The 18,670-nt window shown below is 49.8% G+C and overlaps 1 protein-coding gene across 3 annotated transcripts in view; it reads left to right on the top strand.

Moving 5' to 3' along the window:
* Positions 1–61: 61 nt before the first annotated feature.
* Anxa11 (annexin A11) overlaps positions 62–18,670 on the top strand; it is a 44,056-nt gene continuing 25,447 nt past the window's right edge. Inside the window, exons 1-2 of one of the 3 annotated variants that reach the window (XM_026390289.2) lie at positions 3,715–3,730; positions 3,867–4,010. The gene's annotated coding sequence lies outside the window, so the exon portion shown is untranslated. Of the gene's footprint in view, positions 209–3,637; positions 4,011–18,670 lie in introns of those variants that run through there. The other 2 variants (XM_026390290.2, XM_026390288.2) reach the window with 2 other exon arrangements.

The raw sequence follows: 18,670 nt of genomic DNA on the forward strand, positions 1-18,670 counted from the left end.
CCACTGTGCGAGAGTCTCCTCCCCCGGGCGCGTGGGGACTGCCGCGCCCGCGGAGTTTTCCGCCTAGTGGGCTCCTCCTCCTGCTCCGCCCAGACGGCTCGGCGCCCGCAGATCCCCGAGAGTGCCGGAGAGCAAGAGTGGGACGGAGCTCCAGGGAGAGCCCAGGTGCTCGCAGAGAGAGCCGCTGTAGCCCGTGTCCCCCTGCCAGGTGAGAGTCCGGGGCTGGCCGGGTGTCTGGGGCGCGGGGGGTGGGGGGCGGCAGTGCACTGCGTCCCCTGGTGGAGGCCCAGAACTGCCTCGCGTGCGTCCCGGGTCGGTCCCACTCTTCCTGGTTGCACCGCCTGGGGCAGGAGTGGGTCCGGGTCCCCTCGGCCGCGGTATGGGGAGGGTGTTGCCTTTCTAATGAGTTTGGGGTACACAGGCCACCCCCCACCCCCGCCAACCAAGTCGGCGCACGTGATTATGCAGCGTAGTCGGTTCAGGAGCTGTGCCTCGGCTTGGTAGGGCTTAGGGTCGTGAACCCACGACCAGAAGACAACTGGACGGTATGAGGGATGGCTGGTGGCCCGGCTCCTGAGATTCTAACTGAGTTCTCCAGAGTGTGGGTGCCCTTCCGGACAGGGCTTGTGCGGTGGAGAGCCAGTAGAGAAGGCTGCCTTCAGGAACTTTCCTCCGGAACTGGGAGGACGCAATTCCTGGGAGCTGCCACCTTTGCAGTTTATTTATAAGGCACTCTCCCAAGTAATTGAGAGAATGCGGGATCCAGCCTAGGTGCTGTCCCCACAACCCGCAGTCCTTATGCCAACTTCGGGAGGGATTCTTGGACTTGCCTGTCCCCTGGGGCTCAAGCCAGCCCTCTGAAGGCTTAAAATGGTAGAAGCAGTTCTGTTAGTTTAAAGGAGAGAGTGAAGTTCCTCATTTAGAGACTGAAGGGCAAAGCTACGGTAGCCAGAGCTAACTGAAGCTGAGAACGTTCTCCTCAGGACATTTGTGTCCCCGCCCTCCAAATCTGTGACCTCTCTGGGGAGATGAGCATCTGTGGGCAGACCCTGACTATCCTGGTAGCCTGCCCCTCTGCTCCTTCCAGTGGCCTTCATGTGAGGTCCCTGCAGCCCTGCCCACATAATAGACACTACAGGCTTTCAGGGCAGGACTTTCAGGGCAGGGTGGATTATCTTGCTCACCAGGCACTCATTGTGTTCCTCCATTCCTTCCTTGCTGCACTCAGTTGTTGGGGATTCCAGGATTAACAGGTCCCCTTCCCTCAGGGCACTGTCTGTGCTGCAAGGTGTTCCTTGACAAGAGAGGCCAGAAGAGGTATTGCCCTTGCCTTGTATTAGTTTAAAGGAGCAGGCATCTGATGACTAGCCCACCTTGGGCTCCTGCTCCCCTCCCAAATCTCTCTAGACTCTGTGCTTTGGTTTTCTCATCTGTAAAATGGGGATCATTCTAATTCCTTCCTGACAGGCTTATTGTGGGGATTCAGTGAATTAATATTTTTAACAACTGTGGAGTGCTCATGTCCTGACTGGTCAGAACAGGTGGAAACTGGTGCACTGTACCTGTGTGTTCCAGGTAGGTGTCACTCAGGCATAAAGTGTGCAAAGTGGGGCCTAGCCCAAGTAATCAGATCTAGGTGCTGTTGAATAATATAATAATAGCTATTACTGCCATTATGCAGTGGATGGTTCAGCTAAGTTGAACTGCCTTTCTGATGTGCCTCCCTGTCTTGGTTCATGCATCTCTGCTCTCTTGAATGCCCTCCTTCCCTGATTTTGCCCATTATTCACTAGTCATTAGATGCTTGCTCCCCAGCAGACAGGAAAGGACTGGCTTGCACTTTTCCTCCTCTACTCCTCTGACACTGAGTGAATCCACGCTGAGTTCTCTTCTCATTTGATCTGGTACATAGTATTTCTTTGGTCCTGAATATTGAACCCAGAGGCATTTAACACTGAGTCACATTCCTACCACCCCCCCCCCACTTTTTTAAAATTTTGAAACAGGGCTTCACTAAGTTGCTGAGACTGGCCTTGAACTTGCAACCTCCTGACTCAGCCTCCCGAGTTGCTGGGATTACAGGCATGTGCCATTGGCCCTGGTGGTAGATAATATTTGTATGACCATGTGTCTTACCCTTGCCCTGTTCTGTCTTTGGAGGGTGGGGACTGTGTTTCTGATTCATCTTTTGGTCTCTGGTAGCACCCAGGATAGGCCTTGCCTTATTAGATGCTCAGGAAATATTAGTTGAATGAGAAGCAGGAAGGAAGTAGTTTCTCTGTGGTTAAAGTACTGGATATACAGAATAGGTAGAGAAAAGCAGGGAGGGTGAGCTGGCAGGAAATCCAGACTGAAAGGTGGGAGAGAAGCTGAGAGGCCAACTTTGACCATTTGACCCCTTTATTTAGCCAGGACAAGGTTAACAGAAAGGGTCCATCCTGGTTACTCTATCCAAAAGGACATGATTGAGCAGTGATGCTTTGGTCATATGACTCAGGAAAATAATCTGGAGGTTGGGATGATAGTAGGAACTTTGTGCAGAACAGAGAAGAGGAACCAGTGCTGGCAGGAATCCACGCTGAGTTCTGAGTCTTCAGGGACCCAGGAGCTTGGCTTCCTCTCTTCCTTGCTGCCTTCTTCCCTCTGAAACCTGGTGCAGTTCCTGGCAGTTGGTCGCACAGGGAGTCCTGGGGGAGTTTGGTGTGAGTGTGCTTTGCAGTCAGGGGAGCCGACTCTGGTCTCTCTGGGCCTTTCTTTACAACACCCCCTGATTCCATTGTTCCTAGAGCATCAGGAATTTGAACCATATCTAGATAGGAAAGTTCTTAGGGTAAATGAAGCAATAGGTGGGAGTTCGTGTTTGTAAAAGGAGTTGTTGAATTCCTTATGGAACTGTCTCATAATCACTGACACCATTCCACAGTAGACTTACTGGCCCTAATCCCTGTAATACATGTTGTTTATTATAGGGATGATCCTACAGCCTGGGTAGTGACCAGAGCCCCAGCTGGCCCTGCCCCTGCTGATGTGAGAAAGTAATGGAACCAAGGAATTAGGGGACAGAGTTCTCTTCTGGGCTGGGTAACCTGGGACAAACCATTTAGCCACATGACCCCAGTGTTCTGGATGACAAACTGCTGCCTCAAGTGGAGAATCAGATAACAAGAGGTTTGCAGAAGGGGTTTGAGATCAGTCAGGGAGTGGCAGTGATCTTGTTGATATAGTGGGTGTGTTATAGCCAGAATTCCGAAGCTAGGGCATCAGTGTGTGCTGATGAAGCCTGACACTTATCACTTGGTGCTAGTTTTCTGGGGGCTTATGCTCCTGAGGATTCCACTGCTAAGCAGAAAAGAAACAGGTGATTAAGGAGGAAATCAGAGTCCCCTCCCCCTCACCCCTGGGGCAGGGGGCAGCTGGCTTGGAGGACAGTGGGGAGAGAGCAGTCTGGGTGAGGCCAGAGAAGCTGGAGGCTGCTCACAGGGAGGCCAGGGGCGTGGTACTCTGGGGTGGGGAGAGCTTGGGGCCAGCTGGTGATAGCACATGTGAGCTTGTTGTGTCCACCACAAAGGTCATGGCTATTTTTACAGAGTAGGTGATAGGCACGTTTCTGTTGAACTCGTCATTGGTGAATCCCCACTTGCCTGGGCTTGTGCTGTGTCCACAGAAGGAGAGGCCCCTGCCTCCCACCTGTGTGCTCATCCTTGTAGATGTCCCCAAAGCTGGGTGCTGGGTGAGAACCCATCTTGCAGCAGGGGAGGTTTGAATCAGTTTGGGCTGTGCTGTGTTCAGGGTGCCTCTGAGACATCAAGTAGGCTGGTGGTCTGGGGCTCAGGAGGTGTCTGGGCCAGACAGATGTTTTTGTCTAGGTTATATTTATATTTGAAGTCAAGGACACAGTGATATTGAACTCTAAGAGCCAACTAAAGGAAGATGAGCCTGTATTGGAGATGGCAAGAGAGCAGCCTGAGAGGGGACCTGAGAGCCAGGTAGACCTGTAACACAGGATCCAGGTGAGCCTGCTTCAGTAGGAGCAAGTGGACAGTGGTGGCATTGCTGCCATTGTCAGTGGCGGTAGTCTTAGCAGCTGCTGTTTTGGTGGGACTATGGGAATAGAGGCCAGATTGGAACAAATGGGGGAGGGAAAGGGGAGGTGAGCATCCTGGGGTGTGGGTGTAGGTAGACTGTGAAAGGTGGGCTAGCACAGAGAGTTGATTCTGCCTCCTCAACTCACCGAGGAGTTGGCATGTGGCTGTCAGCAGCCTGGATCGCTCCCCTCTCTCTTCCTGCCCCTGCATCATGGGCACCCACAAAGTTGTGCTCCGTTCACAAATTGAATTTGTGCTGTGCAACTTATTCTCTATCTTATATGTGTGTGACTTGTTTATTGCTGACATTAGCTCTTGGTTCCTGGGATGCCAGGTCAGCAGCTGTGGAATGTTCTATAGTACGGAATTACCATAATTTATTCAACCTTGCCCTCACTGAGGGTACTGAGATCATTTACTATTTTTTTTTTTTAGAGAGAGAGAGAGAGAATTTTTCAATATTTATTTTTTAGTTCTCGGCAGACACAACATCTTTATTTTTATTTTTATGTGGTGCTGAGGGTCAAACCCAGCGCCCTGCGTATGCCAGGTGAGCGCGCTACCACTTGAGCCACATCCCCAGCCCCTCACATACTGTTTTTATTGACTTGAATCAGTATTGGAGTAAACAACCCAGAAGGATCCTCCCTGCTTGGAATGTTCCCAGTGTGTTTACTTAGGAAGAGTTGATGTTTTTAACGCTATTTCCCAAATTGAGGCCAGACTGCAAGCCTTGTGGTGTGTTCTTATTATATGTTATGAATGGGATTCTAACAGGATGTGCTGGAATTTAAATGTATCATTACATTAATTTTTTACTCTTTCTGCTTTTCTCCCTCCTATTCATTGACTATTAACTTCGGCCTTTGTCCATTTCTTCTTACTTGTATTGTTTTGTTGTTCTACTTTCACTATAAATGATTTCATTTATTTTTGGTCTTTTAATCTAAAAAGCATATAATGTTCAACATCTTCCTTGAGTATAGTTGTAGCTGGTGGGCTTTAGAAGAAAGTGCTCATTTTTCCAATATTTTCTGGTCCCTTTCTAAATCACTTTTGGTCTGAGAATTATTTAGCAGGTAGGATCCTGAATTTCCAAGTGGATCCTGTTATGGAGAGTATCATGCTGTCTTATTGTTGAGTGCTAGTTTTCTTGGGTTAGTGAATGTTATCTGCAAAAATTCTCTTCTTATGGGACTTTATTAAATTTTCTTTGTGGCGAACTATACCATCCATATTAAAGTGGGTGGTGAACTTGAAAGAAGAAGATCTGTATTCTCTGAGGGACACAGACTTTAGAAATGTCTTTTAACTTGAGCTTGCTCTTTATGGCTGTGCTTGTCCATCTGTCAAATTCTGAGCAATGTATAAGAAATTCTCACTATAATTTTTTTCTAAGCCAAGTTATATTTGTGTTGGTGGGAATCCCAGCTCTGTGAACTTGGCTTTCGTGTTTGGTGCTTACAGGTTTATCATGTTTACCTTGTGGATCATACCTTGTTTCATTTTTTTGCTTATTTAATGATTTGGTCTTTTGACCTTAAATTTCATCATCTGGGGAGAATGTTCAGGCAAGGATCTGGGAGAATCCCTTTTCTTTACAGTCCTAAAATTAATAAGTAAGTACACTTTATAAGAATTAAGGGCCAGAAATTGAGAGGCAGGTATCAGTGGGAAGGCATTCAAACCCTGTCTGCTCTTCATGTGGAGTAGTTGGTGATAAGGTCTTGCTTATAGTCATGGGCTCCCCTTCATGGCTGTCCCAGTGATCTGCCAGGCTTTTCGGAGGAATTAAGATGAGAATTGCCTGCAACCTCTATTGATGTGGCCTAGTCTATTCTGTTACTATAACAAAATACCTGAGGCTAGAATTTTATAAAGAAGTTTATTTAGCTCACAATTTTATAGTTCCAAGAGCAGGGCATGGCATCTGCTTGGCTTCTACTGAGGGCCTCAGGCTGTGTCACAATATGGCAGAGAAAAAGCAAGCATGGCAAAGAGGAGGCATGCATGAGGGAGAGAGTGGATAAAAGAGGCTGATCTGTTTTATAACAACTAATTCTCGCAGTAACTCATCCAGTCACCTGATCTAGTCACTTCCCTCTAGTCCCCACTTCTTAAAAGGTCCCATCACCTCTCAATACTGTTAACTTTAGCACCACATGTGAACCTGTTAGGGACGAACCATCTTCAAACCATGGCAGAACCTCTTCTCTCCCTTTGCTGCTCAGGCCCCTTCCTTAGGTTCAAGGATTTGGGCAGCTCTCACTTGCACTTGATATTTCTGTCCTCCTTTGAGCCACCAAGATGGGTTGTCTTTGTTCTTTTACTTGAGCCAGGGGAGTACTGGAGATGGCACACAGGGGCACTTGGCCACTGAGCCAAATCTCAGCCCTATTTTGTATTTTTATTTAGAGACAGGGTCTCACTGAGTTGCTTAGCGCCTTGCTTTTGGTGATCCTCCTGCCTCAGCCTCCTGAGCCTCTGGGATTACAGGTGTACACCCCTGTGCCCAGCTGTTTTGAAGCAGTGAATATGCAAGAATTTATGAGGGACAGACGTCCCATATAGACATTCAGGCCTTAGTGTGCTTCAGGTTTCATAAACAGTCTCAACCGACTGGAGTCGTCTCAGCCTTGTTGGACCTTCAGAGCTTAGTGGTTTTCCAAGTCCTCTGTTTCCAAATAAAGGCAAATGACTGAAAAGAAGTCCTTGGCCTGCTGAGTCAGGGTTATCAAAAAGTCCTCAACTTATTTATTTTTTAGTTTTTTGGTATCAAGGATTGAACCCAGGATTCTCAACCACTAAGCCACATCCCAGCTTTTTTTGGTGTTTTATTTAGAGGCAGGGTCTCGCTGAGTTGCTTAGCAACTCCCAGAGTTTCGGAGGCTGGCTTTGAATTTGCGATCTTCCTGCCTCAGCCTCCTGAGCTGCTGGGATTACAGGTGAGCATCACTGCACCTGGCCTCAACTTACTTTTAATATTAATACTTCCACCTCAGTTTTTTCTTTCCAATCTTCCTTTGCTCAGCCTTCGATTTTGAGTCCTTCTCACTTAAAAATTTCTCTTATAATCAGCACGAGGCAGGAGAGAGGATGGCGGATGGCAGCAGCAAACCTGACTTGGTGCTTTCCATCTTTGACTGAGGACTTGGACTGCTCACGTGGGGGTTATGCTTGACTTTATTCCTTGTGTCTTCGTTACTTAGTACCCTGGGAGGCTGTTCTCTCCTCTGATCTTTGCTTGGTGGCTGAGTTTCTTTTCGTCCCTCCTCCCCAGCCCAGCTGGATTAGGATTTGGGTTTGGCTGTGATGTGAGGGAGCCCCTCCCCCGCCTTTAGAAACCAGGCTCCAAGAGTCTGTTCCCTGAGGTTTCCAGGCACCAGGCCCCTTGTGTCATGTTGCTCCTGGCATCCTCCAGTCTGTGCTTCTCAGACTTGAGCAACAACACGTTTCCTTTTAGTGAGAAACTTAGCCGTTTCCTTTTAGTGAGACCCAGGCTCAAAATAAAAAGTGCTGAGTGTAGCTCAGAGGTGGCTTGCTTGACGAGCATCGCATGCTCAAAGCCTTGGTTCCATCCCCAGTTCTACAAAACAAACAAACAAAAATAACCCAAGAAACAAACAAAAACCCCGGTTTCCCAAGTCCCTGTCCTAAGGGTTCTGATCTGGGAATCTCTGATGGGGCCTGAGAATTAGCTTCTAGTAGGCCTGGGATGTGCCGATGCTGCCAGTATGGGGGTCACGCTTAGGACAGCACTGTCTAGGTGCCCCCCTTGTGGCCCAAGACAGCCACAGATAGGGCCCTGCCGAGCTGGTAGGGAGGCTGGGGACGTGGTCCTTACTCGGGGCTTCTGTGTGCCAGGCTACAGCAAGTATTCTGTTACTAAAGCAAGCAGGGGCAGATGGTTGAGGGGAGGCAGCCAGAAGTTTCCAGAACACCACCCACTGCTCTCCTTCATTTGAAGCTGTTCCTGTGTTTATCAGCCTTGCCATTGGCCGAGCCTGTATTCCTCAGGTTAGGAAGTGGGACCCATGTTTGGTGGCAGTGGCAAGCTGGCAGGCAGTGTGTGCAGGGCAGCTCTGTCCCTAAGGATTCCTCTGTACTCCAAATGCCAGAGCATAGGGCATTGAGTTTTTATTTCTAAAAAGTGTCTTTCAGAACCTGCTGGCTCAGGTTGGGGCTGTTGGTCACCGTGGAGACTACCCGAGGCCATTCCTGGCCTGCTTTGCCTTGAATTTCTCTAGGCTGGGCTGCCCCAGGTGCCAGCCTTGGGAGGGCAGAGTCTGAAGCACAGCCTGGCTAATGATTGACAGAGACACTACTGTTTTTAATTCCTGATGTGTAGGTGGGAGCTGAATGCTCCACAGCACCTTCTGTAGGCTTTTTTTGTAGTGCCTGGGAAAATAGGGTCCTTGTTGGTGAGATGCTGTCCTGGGGCTCTCTGGCTGGCTTTGGTGACTTAATATTACCTGTGACCCACCAGGGCAAGGCCTGGGGCTCTGTAGCCCCTGCCCTACAGTCAGGGCCACTCATACGCCCTCTCACCTCACATCCTGCTTGGGGGTAGGAGGGAGGGGGAAATGTCCTAATGTGTCTTCCCTGCCCCCAGAATTCCTGAAGCCTACACACCAGACACAGGCAGCCAGAACAGGTGCCACCTGGGCGTGGAAGAGATGAGTCAGGGTACACGGGTCAGGGTACAGGTGTTCCTGGTGGGATTCTGAGTATAGAGGACCTCGTGGTGCCAGCCCCGTGCCTGGTGGTGGGGAACAGAGAGGAGAGGCCTGTCCTGCGGCCTGCAGCACTGCCGGTCTCACTGGAAGGCTTAGAAAAAGGAGTCCTGGTTCTGACCTCACTGGGGTGTGACCTTTGAGTGCTAGCTAGGTCCCTTGCTGAGCCCTAGGTCTCTTGCTTATAAAATGAGGTGGTGATGCATCTCCAGCAGAATCGCTGTGTAGGTTGACGAGGTGATGTAGGATGTGTCATGCCCATCCTGGGAATGAGAAAAGGGGGAGCATGATTGGAACAATGGAGGACATTTTAGGCCAAGTGTTGGGGGGATTCCTGGAAGGGTCTTCATTGTGGGAGGGGAGACCAAGGTGGGTTTACTAAAGGAGGTGGGACTCTGTCTAGCCTCAGGCAAGGCCAGGAGACCAGAGGAGGGATAAGCCACAGGGTCTTCCAGACAGAACTTTAAAGATGGAAGTTGCTGGGCTTGGCTGAGTGAAGGGCATGTATTTCCTGCTCTTCTTTCTGTCACACACATTCCTTGGGGGGCCTCCTGTCTTGCCATCCCTCAGTGCCCCCGTATAACTCTTGGTACAGGTTGCTTTGCCATAGTCCAGGATGCCAACTGAAGGGCATCAGCCTGTGCCCGGGCCCTAAGAGAGAATCTTTCTTTCCATTGTGACCTGTGGGTTCTCCAGGGGTTTCCTTTCGGCTTCCAGCATGCATGACTGGCTGGGGGCTCTTGCACAGTTGGAAGAGGGGCCGTGGATCAGGGGCATTTGAAGGAGAGGTTCCCAGGCTTCTAGGCAGGGCGAGAAGGCATCGGCCCTGTGGCCCTCGGGTTCCAGCAGGCCTGAGGACTGGGCGGCTGCAGTTCAGGGCCTCCCTGCTGCCTGCAGACTCCATTCTCACCCTCCACCCCTCTGTCCTCAGCTGCTTTGAGACTTCTGTGATACTTTCCTGTGAAGGTGAGGTGGCTCACCACCTCTTACCTGGAGTGCCCCTGTCCCTGCTGTTCCATTTTTCAAAAGATCTTAGTCACAGTCTTTCGTAACCCCTGTCCTCCGGCCCCCTCCAAGGAAATTACTGTGTGTGAGTTACAGAATCTTCCTGTTGTGACCACAAAACCTTCGTGGGACCCCAGGTACCAAGATAGGTGAGGCGGAGAAACCTGGGAGAGGCTGAGAGCGAAGCCAGTTTCCCCAGCGCCCCTGGCTCAGCTTCCAAGACCACCTTTCTCACTTCTTAGTTCTGCACCTCCTGGGAACTGCTCTGGAGTATTGTGTGTTTTCTGGAAATGCACAGGCCTTACCTCCCAACCGAGGGAAAACCTGCTGGGGCCCGACTGTGTTCTCCTCTGTCCTGGGGAGTCTAGACCACCCCCAGGGCCTCTGTGACTAGGCACAGCACTGTGAATGCTCAGGCCCCAACCAGGCTATGGGAAGGGCCCTGTCAATGAGTCCATAAGTCATCTGGCTTTATAAAGTTTGCAGAAAGCAAAGTGTTTTGCATTCATTTTCTTTTCTTAATGAATGAATTAAATGAATACAAAATCTCATGACCCATAAACCTTGGAGCTACCGGTATGGATGATGATTAAAAACAAAAACACCCAGAGACTTGTTGGAAGAAAGCAACACTGGAAGCAAAAGGTATTTCAACTTTTAGAAAAAAACACAAAGTTAATTTTTTTTTCCACAAAGTAGATGATTTTACTATGACCAATAATAACAATAATCTATTTTTTGTTTGTTTGTTTTTGGTATCAGGGATAAAATTTAGGGGCACTCAACCACTGAGCCACATCCCCAGCCCTATTTTGTATTTTATTTAGAGACAGAGTCTCACTGAGTTGCTTGGTGCCTTGCCATTGCTGAGGCTGGCTTTGAACTCACTATCTTCCTGTCTCAGCCTCCTGAGCCGCTGGGATTACAGGTGTGCGCCATGTCTCTGGTGTAATTTGTTTATTGGCTAGATGATAAAGGGTGCTGATTTTATTATTGTGCTTTTTAACTCATACACATGTTGTATTTAAAATATCATGAATATTATAAAATCACAAAATACTATAGAATATTTTGTAATTAAAAAATGAGAAAAATGATGGGCTGGGGATGTGGCTCAGTGGTAGAGCGCTCACCTTGCACGTGTGAGACCCTGGGTTCGATCCTCAGCACCACATAAAAATAAATAAGTGAAGTAAAGTATTGTGTTCAACTAAAAAATAAATATTAAAAAAATGAGAAAAATGAAATATAATGATCTGAAAGGCTATAATAAAACCAGTTGTCCTTCCCTTTTTCTAACTCTCCACAGTTTTCCCATCTTTAAGAAGCTCTTTATCTTTAAATAATAGGTTCCTATTACTGTTTTTTAATTTCTTAGACATTGTGTATTGACTTCCTGTTTGGATTCATAAGAATCAATACATATTATTGACCATAAATTATATTGGTCAGTGTTGTGCCAACTAATCCACTGTGGTTAGACATTCAGGAGTTCAAACCCTTGTTTTTCCTTATTCCTGAAGTGAATAGTTTTCCTCTTTTTTTTTTTTTTTAACTTAGTGTTCTGCGTATCTGTTGCTCCATACTAGACAAGTTGTCCCCAGTTGTTGATCAGCTGTCATTTGAGAACTTCCTTTTACAGTTTCTGCTGGTTTTCTATGCTAGATTCCCCATGTTTCTGGGGTCCATATATTTCATTTCTTTCTTCTTTTTAAAAAAACTGTTTCTTTTGCTGGAGTGCTTTAGAAGTTCCTAAAGAGTGCATGAAAGGTCGGGGATTTTGGTTTGTTTTTGAGTCTTGTGGAAAAGTCTGTTCCATTTTCTCCATCAGCAGATAATTTAGCCAGGTATGGAATTAGCCCTTCATTCAGAATGGTGAAGGCATTGTTCTGTTGTCTTCTACTTTCCAATGTGACTGTTAAGAGGTTCAGTGTCATTCTGCTTCCCCCCAAAAGACTTTTGTTCCTTTTTTTTTTTTCCTGAGAAATTTCAGTGTCTTTTCTTTGCCTCTCTCAAATTTCACAGTGATAAGCTTTGCTGATGGTCTTTCTCCAGCCATTGGACTGCCACTAGGTTTCACAGTATTTAATTATAAAATGTTTTATAATGTAGCAATAACTATAATAATCAATATGGAAGTTTATTTCAGTGTTTATCAACATACTTGTATTTTAACTGAAAATTTTCCCGCCTCTGTTTTCACTCCATCCTTTCATTTTTGATCATTTTTTTTTCCCTAGTGCTGGGTGATTGAATGCAGGGCTCACGTGTGCTAGCAAGCCCTGTGCCACTGAGCTGCATCACGGCCCTTTTTAAAGGTTGATTTTCAGGCAGGGTCTCACTCAGTTGCCCAGGTTGGCCTCTATCTTTGCAATCTTCCTGCCTCAGTCACCTGAGTAGCTAGGATTACAGGCATGTCCCACCACACCTGGCCATTTTCTAATTCTTTTTTTGATCTGTATGATTTTTTGTTTGTATTTCTGTTTTTTTTTCTGAGTTTTCCCTGACTTGGTCTTTAATCTTTCGGTTGCCTATTTTATTTCAATCCTCTGTCTTCAGTTTCTGAAGGCACTTTACTGCTGGCTAATTGTTCCACTTTTGAACATCTTTTTGTTTTGTAGAGGCGGTGTTTCCTCAGGCCTCTGAGGATATTGATTGTAGTTTTCCTCTCCTGCCCACAAATGTTTCTGTTCCCTGGTCCTTTTCCTGTGTGTTCACCTCGCCCTTTCTTGCTGGAGACCTTCCCCGATGTTCTGGCATCCTTGGTATGTTAGTACGGAGAGGGAGGGGGGAGGCTGGTGAGAGGCTCAGGGTCCGTAGTTGGAGTGGCAGGAGGAGGCGGGGATTTTACACACCTCCCTCTCCTCTGGTTTCTCCTGAAGGCTGTCATTCCTGGTACTGCAGAACTCATCTCTGCTCAGCCCTGAACTTCTGTCCCAACATTGCCTCAGGCAGCGGGCCAGGCCAGAGCTCCCTGGCTGCAGAGTCCCTCTGCAGAAGGATCCAAAAGAAGCATCCTGGAGAAGGGGGCGTCCATCCCCTGGACACCCTTTGCTGTGCTGTGCCCTATCTTTGGGATGTCAAGCTCTTGACATAGGAGGCGGGAGGCTCTGGGGCAGCCCCCCTAGGATCTTGCTGTATCACCTTGGCCTGCCAGTCCCCCTCCCTGGCCATCAGTTTCCCTACTGAATCAGGAGGAGGTGGGTGGGTGGGTCTGGGCTTGCCCGCCTCTCCTGGGCATGCTTGGCCTATCAGGCATGACTGCCCAGCCTGTGCCTGGCGGAGCTCTCACCCTCGCCCTCCTTCAGCATTTGCATTGCTGCCCGGGTGTGTCTTGCTTAGCCACATGGAAACTATCCTAGGGCCCGAGTCTCACCATGGTGACTCATGGTGACCAGGGTGACCATGGCAACCAGTTTGACCTATAATACAAGTGAGCAAACCTTTGTTGAGCCTTTCCCCAGATGCATGGGAGAGCGAGCACCTGGTCCCTCTTCATTGGGGAGTGCTGTTTTGTGGTCTGGTGGTTTGATGCTTCCTCATCACGGAAGGCCGCTGAGCGAGGCAGGCTGGTTTATGGCCGTCTCTCACACAGGGCAGAGGCCGCTTCAAGAACCCCATGGAAGGCTCTGGGGGACAGGATGGAGAGGAGGAATGGTCACTGTATAAGTGAGCTTTCTTTTCCTACAGTAACAGATTATAACAAACTCTTGGAGAGCCACGTGACTTTTTGTGAAAAATCAGACACAACCTCAAATTGATGCTCTTAACCGTTTTTAGGTGTGTAGTTCAGTGGCATTAAATACATTCACAGGGTCATGCGGCTGTCACAATCACCCACCTCCAGGACTTTTTCTTCTTCCCAAACTGACTATGCTCACTCCTCTCTCTGGCCTCTGGCCTCAAGATGCGCCTTCCTGTCTATGACTTCCACCACTCTAGATGCCTCGTATAAAGGGAACCCTGTGATAATTCGCCTCTGTGACTGCTTATTTCACTTGGCATGATGTGCTAAAGGTTCATCTAGGTGCTAGCAGGTGTCAGAACTTCCTCCCTTTCGAGGGCTGAGTAGTATTCCACAGCGTGGGTCTCTGGCACATTTTGTTCCATCCAGTAACCTTGGTTACTGTGAATAATGCTGCTATGACTGTGGGTGCTCAGGTATCCATTTGAGGCTCCCGTTGCCTTTGGGAATGACAGTGGGATTACAGGGCATCTGAAGTGGTGCAGTCAGCTGCTTGAGGAGCCCCCAGGGTTTCCCACGCCAGCTGACCATTTAACCCTGTAACTTTCTCATCTTACAGTTCTTCCCATAGTCTGGTGTCAGTGCTGCAGTCGGTCAGGATGTTGGCAGGGTTGTCATTCCTGAGGCTCGAGGGCTCCGTGTCCTCTCCTTTTCCTGCCTCAGTGGAGTCTGCATTCCTTGGCCAGGGCCCCTTCCTCCCCAGAGGCACCCCCTTGGCCAGGGCCCCATCCTCCCCAGGGGTGCCCCCTTGGCCAGGGCCCCTTCCTCCCCAGGGGCGCCCCCTTGGCCAGGGCCTCTTCCTCCCAGGAGCCTCCTCCTGCCTGTTTGATGCACCTCACCTGAAGGACTCCTGGAACTGGCCGGTTCACCTGGGTAGTCTAGGATCCTTCCCACACATGGCTGGTGGCCTTCATCCCATCTGGATGGTCCCTTTTGCCAGTCGTAGGGTCACATGTTTTGGGTTCTGGGGACCAGGGTGTGGACCATCTGTGTTTTTTCCAAGTGTGGAACCCGATGGTGGCTTCATCTCGGGCTTTGGGAAGCCCTCCCCTCTACCCTTTCTGACCAACTTGGTCCCGAGGCCCTGTGACCTTAGCAGTTGGTTGGGCACGGCCCTCACTGCATGGATTGGTCAACTGGAGGGCAGACACTTGGGATCTCTGATCCTTTTATTCCTCTCCAAATGTCACAGCCTGTCCTCTTTGGCCACTTGGGAGAGAATGGCACTTGGCAAGCTGGTCACAGGGAAGATAGCTCTTCCAGTACTTTACAAAGTTCATTCTTATTACTACATTTAATCATCATAGTAATCCAAGGTGAGTGGACTAAGTCATTTCTAGGCGGAAAGCATGGAGTTTCAGAGATGTTAAATTGCCCAGGGAGGGTCATACAGCTAGGGGCACAGTTAGAACCTAGACCTTGGTTCCCAAGCTAATGCTTTTTAAGGAATGAGTTAAGATTATTAACATATAGTGCCTACCAAATGCTAATCAGCTATCATGGGGAGTAGCTTTATATATGATATTAATTAGTACCTGAATCCCCACAGCCAGAGTAAGATGGATGTGTTTTCCCCTATTTTGCAGGTGAGGAGAAAGGCTCAGAGAGATCCAGCAGTGTGCCCAAGATCACACAGCCCATGAGGGACTGAGCTAGAATTGGAGTCACTGTGTTTGGACTCCAGACCCTGTATGTCACTGTCACGGCCCAGCAGCAGTGTTAGATGATAACAGAGTTGTGTGGGCTGTGGGGAAATTTCATTTAGCAGAATAGAGAAGTCTCTCGTGACAGTCCTGTGACTTTTGCGGTTCTTGATGGGGGATCATGGGCTGTGTGAAGGTGGGGGAACTGGCTGAGGGTGTGGGAGGAATAAGTGGGGGTGGTTGAAAGACTGGCAAGCATCTGTGGTCGGGTGTCAGGAGCCATTTTGGTGACACTCAGGCTGCATGGCCTGGAATGAGACTCCGCCACCCTGTCCCCACCCAGGTGAGGGCAGGGTCTAGAGGAGGGGTTCCCCTTGGTCCCTTCTCTCTGAGCCTCTGGAAGGGGTGCTTTGTGCAGGCTGAGTGGCTGCTGCAGGGTTAGGAGTGTGGAGCGTCCCTGTGGTCAGGCCACCTGGAGAAGCCAGAGTGGGCTTGGCAGCGTGGAGAGCTGTGGTAGCCACTGGGCCCAACATGTGGGGACCTGTGCACATCACTGTCAGCTGCCACTTCTGCTCGGTGGTCCCGTTTATTGAGCTTCTCCAGCGGTTTGGGCTCTGCTTGTGCAAAAGGTAATGACACAGAAACAGACTTCTCTGCCCTGGCCGGGCGGCGCAATCTCCCTTTGTGGGGGGGTGGGTGTGTCCTTAGGTCATCTTACCAGCGCGCACTGCTGTAGCAAAACACCATGGGCCAGGTGGCTTGGACAACAGAAATCTGCTGCTTCCGGTTGGAGAGCTGGAAGTCTGAAGGTCAAGGTGCCAGCAGATTTGGTGTCTGGTGAGGGTCCGCTTTCAGGTTCATAGATACACTGTCTCCCTCTCCTCCTGTGGTGGTCTCTCTGGGCTTTCTATTATAGGTGATTAATCCTGTTCCCGAGAGATCCACAGGACTTCCTCAGATCCTCCTCCATCAAGGAAAGGTTAGGTGAAATAATGAGAGCGAACTTGACATTACTAACTATTTCCATTCTTCAGATCTGGGAAACTGAGGCCCAGAAAAGTTAACCTGCCCAAGATCAGAGAGCTAGCAGGGAGCGGAACTGGGGTTTGAACCTGTGCAGTCTGGTTTCAGAGGCTGTATTCTTCCTACCAACCTTCACGGCCTTCGAGGAAGTCCAGGGTCACCCTGTGACAGCTGGACATAGAAACCAGCTTGCTTGTGCTGATTCCTGTTCCCATGCAACCAGGTTTCCAAAGCTCAATCCGTGAGACACTGTCCTGGGGTCACTGGGCTCTTGAGAGGGAGATGGCATGGTGGTGAGTGCTGGGCTTTGCTGCTGGCCTGCCTGGGTGTGAATTCTGCCGCAGCCACTTGCTCCGGGGGCCTCTGTCTCCTCTGCAAGGAGGAAGCTGGTGGGAGCTCCTGTGTAGGATTGTTGTGACGTTAAATTCCACACAAAGCTCTTGCTGCCGTGCCTGGCTCGTGGTTAGTGTAGGTAACTGGTGGCTGTGACTATGGCCTGCTATGTTTGGGAAGTTGGAGGGTGGAAACAGGCAGGCTTCTTTGTCACGGGGCTTCTCGGAGCTTTTACTCTGTGCTCCTGGGAGTCGGCGGTTTCCTGGAGGGGGAGGTCTTAGTGGCAGAAGTGTTTGGACAGTGAATCTGTCTTCTGAAGATGCGATCTGGCTGACTTCACAGTTTGCAGGATGCTAAGTTGGTGAGAACACAGTTGGGGCAGTGCTGAGCTACAGGTCACGCTGTCCGCTTCTGCCCTTGGCATCCTTGGCTGGGGACGGTGGCCGGGTTGGACCTGAGAAAGATGGTGGATGATCAGAAGTGAGCAGGTTTACAGTGAAAATAGACTCCATGCCTGGAGGGAAGATCAGGATCAGATGGCTCTAGGTCCCTGTAGCTGTGTGGCTGCCATCAGTCAGCAGTGTCACCCGCCAGGCAGGTCCTGCCCTACAGAGCACTGGGATGCAGAATTCGAGTCAGTTTATCGTTTTTGCCAAGAGCCTTGGATTAATTGTTGTGCTGTTTCTTGCCCTGCCTGTGCGGGCCACATGCCTCTTATTTGAGGCTCACACGGTCTTAGGAGCAAGTGAGGGAAAAGGTTATAAAGGAGAGTCTAGGTGGAGGGGTATTGGTGGGGGGCCAGGCTCACTCAGCCACCAATCAGCAGAGCACATGCCGGGCCCCAGACCTCATTCAGCCTTCCACCCACGCTGCACTTATGGGGTACACATTAAGCCAGATGCAGGATGATGGGGGTGAACGAGGCTGCTGCCGTGTGTCTACCGGTGCCAACCTATGGTTGGCAGCATTGCCACCAGGTAAGAGCTCTCTGGTCCAGGGACTGGGAAAGTCCTGGGGAGGCTGTTTTTTGGGGCTCCTTGTATTGAAATATGTCCTCAAGCATTCCAAGCTCCACTTCTCCTAGGATGAGTTGGTGCCTGAGCGCTGTTGGCACAGAAGCCTGGTTATTACCTGAGAGTTCCGCTGATGCGTGCATGTGTGTGTCTACTTCAAGTTCACGGCATTTAGAGAGGTGAAAAATTACAGGTGAAGTAATATACAGTGTCTGGGCTTTTCTTCTAAATAATACAGGGGAGCAGGCAGGGTCCAGATGAGTCAGGATTGGCTTCGGGAAGATGCTTCACGGAAGCCCAGTGGTGAGCGTCTACTGCACTGTTCTGCTCTATGCATATTCTCCACAAGACAAAGCTGTAAAGGATGCCAGTCATTGTCCATCGCTGTTTTCCCTACTCTGGTTCACTCCTGGGAGTGCTCTTGCTCACAGAGTGAGGTGCAGTTATTTGAGTGTGTGTGGCAGGTGTGGGCGGAGTCTGGCCCCCTCCTGCCTGGAGCCAGGGCCATGGGTGTAAGTGTTGACAGTGTGGGGTGGGGTGAGCTGAGGCCCTGGGGCTTCTGGACCCCCCAGCAGGAGGAATGGCCTTGCAGAGCCCTTTCTAAACACATCCATGCTGTCTCTTGCCCGTGGAGGAGGGGTCTTCAGACTGTTCATGGCAGGAGCAGCTGCAACCACTGAACAGGCCGGCCAGCTTGGGATGGGGCAGGAAGGAGCAGCATGGCAGGGAGGAGGCAGGTTCTGCTGCCAGCAGGCCACGTGGTAACCAGAGCGCCTGTGATTTTAGCAAGCTAGACCCAGGGAGGTGGGACCCACATAGTCTCCATGATCGCCTCCAGGGTGGAAATCATTTTGTGAGGCTTCAGGGTAGAAGCTCTTCAGAAATCCTAAGATCCAAGAAGAAGGAAGAGCCACAAGAGGCGACCTCCCTCACCACCCCCATAGGACAAGTGAGAGGGACTTGGCTCCAGGTCACTGGGTGAGGTCCTTGCTGCTGGGATTCATGGGCTGGGCTCAGAAGACATTTCTCCTAGCCTTGGGTTTCTGTCTTGCTGCTTGGGCTCCAGCCCCACCTGACCAGGCTCTGGGTT

Source organism: Urocitellus parryii, chromosome 5 (genome assembly GCF_045843805.1).
Source record: "Urocitellus parryii isolate mUroPar1 chromosome 5, mUroPar1.hap1, whole genome shotgun sequence".
NCBI classification, from domain to species: Eukaryota; Metazoa; Chordata; class Mammalia; order Rodentia; family Sciuridae; genus Urocitellus; species Urocitellus parryii.